The sequence below is a fragment of the Tiliqua scincoides genome, chromosome 1 (assembly GCF_035046505.1).
Source record: "Tiliqua scincoides isolate rTilSci1 chromosome 1, rTilSci1.hap2, whole genome shotgun sequence".
In the NCBI taxonomy this organism is placed as follows: domain Eukaryota; kingdom Metazoa; phylum Chordata; class Lepidosauria; order Squamata; family Scincidae; genus Tiliqua; species Tiliqua scincoides.
In genome coordinates this window covers 154,829,845-154,832,451 of record NC_089821.1, presented here as the reverse complement: position 1 = coordinate 154,832,451, position 2,607 = coordinate 154,829,845, and positions in this window count along the sequence as shown.

Sequence of the window (2,607 nt, the reverse complement as noted above, 5' to 3'; positions counted from 1 at the left end):
CTGAGTTGTGCCACAGCTGCCTCGTAACCTGCACTGGATATGGTGCTGGCCTATTGGCCTGCCTTTGCATGTTAGGATTGGTCTGTAAACCACTACCAGTGGGCCTCATGTGCAGGTGCAAATCACTCCCTCTCAAAAGCTTCAGCTGCTGATTCTGCAACTCAAGGTGCTGTGAAAAGCACATACCTTGAAATGTGCATTAAATGTACCCATCAAGCAATGCCTTTCACATGAAGGTTCGGAAGAGTATGTCCCCTAAAGCCTGCAGGAGCACACCTGGAAAAGGGGGCCCTTCTGGATCTCTGATCTACCTGGGAAGAAATCCAAAATTTGATCCAACTTCCTGGAACTCCTTCCAAGGCATGCAAGGCAAATTCATCCCCTTCCCCATCTCCAGAGCTCAAAGCAGAGGGAAGGTCTACTCTTTGAGTAAAATGGGAGGTGTCCTCAACAGATTGGTTCCTCCACCTCCCACCGTTCCTGAACCTTATATAAAAATCATGGTATGGATAAAGAGGGTGGTATGTGCAGTACAGATAAGTGAAAATTCATATCGTGAGCATACAGACAGAGGGAAGAGTGTATCTGGTTATTTAGAACAGTTCATGGTTTTCAATATTACACCCTTTCAACCAGTGTTTAAAAAAGAATCTTCCAACGAAGGATTGTTCATGGAAAGACTCAGTTAATACACTATCTCCGTATAATATGTATGGAACAGAACCATACATGCCAAGGATTTGTAAATGACTGGGGAAGGAAGCCCAGTGTGTTGATTTGAATGTTTCAACTGTGAAATCATTCACCTTTCCTCCCCAATGTATGTCAATGTTACCAAAAAGGGCTGTTATATTTTAAGGGGAATTATTTATTTACCCTTTTGGAAACCTCAGGATCGCAGGCTAGATAACAAAACAGCGTAATGCAAAGAAATTCCTTGTTTAGCTTAAAGAGGAGACTGGGAGAAAGATAACTTTCAATCAACAATTATATTTTTATTACAAAACACATAGGTAAACATAATGCACATGGAGAATTGATAAGTATAGGTTTCTAGTACTTGTGTCTAGTGTACCTAGCTTTATGGTGGTTGCATGTACTGTGTATTTGGTGCATCTGAGAAGGAATCAGAAAAGGATAGGTTGTTGGGAAGGATTTTAGCGGTCCCTGGTCTGCATAACCCAGTTGCTAACTAAGATGAGGAGAGAATGGGAGAAATAGGTGGGGGAGAAGGGAAAAGATTCCAGACGCAAGATATAGTTACCTGTCCTGGGAAGCACTTGGGGGGGGGAAGAGTCCTATGGAAGACCTGTGCCTTGGGGGGCAGCCAGAGAGAGAGAGAGAGAGAGAGAGAGAGAGAGCACATGTGGCAAAGTTCCCTCTTAAAAGGCTTTTTGCTGACCTGGAAGCTGGATGTGAATGACCCGGATGCGGCCTCCTGGATGCGCATGCTCAGTACACACAGTGGTACACGTGGAAGGGTCCAGAAATCAGCTATCAGCAAAGGCTGACCCTGGGGGGGGGGGGTAGCTTGCTTCCTGTTGCTACTGGACTTTGGAGTCAGGATGTAGCTTAATGGGTGTGATTTAGTTAACAATAGCTGGAGGCTAGCTACTTAGACTTTGCTGCTAAAGTCTTCCTCCCTTACGGTGTTTGCATATGCAGTGATTGACTTAAACAATAAAGACATTTAAACAATGGATTTACTCTTCCAGTGTCCCTAGAGAAATGAGGAAGCTTGTGACTTGACTCCTTTGTGGCCTGTAAGAGAAGTTTTAGGCCTGCATATTTTAAAATCACAACTAGGAAGGGAAAAGGGGATTTTCACGTAACATCAATGCTTATAAACACCCAGGTCACTTGCACTGTCCACTTCCAGTACTTTCTGTGTTGATATCAATCTAGCAGTAACTGAACAAATTGTACTAAGTGAGATTTAAGCAAAGAGCAAGCTGAAAGATTTAGTAGTCATTACTGCAGAGCAAGCAGGTTCACATGTGGTACACTTGGTTGTATTGATGGTGATGATCCTCAGAGGGATCACATAGAAAGACTAACATCTAGTTGGTTGAAACCTTATCACTTTTGTTAACTCTCCTCCACTCTAGCCTTGTCTTGCTGCGACTATATGTTGAGGGCCAAACTACATGGAACCTTGATGATGATACACTGTAATCTGTGTTGGTCAAACCTCAGAAGTACTGTGCACTGCAATTCTGAGCACTGCACTTTAGGAAAGATGCAGCCCATAGGAGCGGGTTCAGAAAAGAGCTACAAGGATGATCAGAGGTGTGAAGAACAAGCCCTATGGGAAAAAGTTGAGGGAACTTGGTATGCTTAGCCTGGAGAAGAGAAGGCTGAGCGGGGATATGATAGTGCTCTTCAAACATCTGAAGGGCTGTCATATGGAAGAAGGGACAAATTTGTTGACAGGCAGTTGAGAACTAGATTAAATGGGTTCAAGCTGCAAGAGAGGAAATTCTGGTTGGATATCAGGAAGAAATTATTAACAGTAAGGGAGGTTTGGCAGTGGAACAAATTCCCAAGAGTTGCGTTAGATTCTCCCTCACTGGAAATCTTCAAGCAGAGGCTAGACAGGCATCTGCA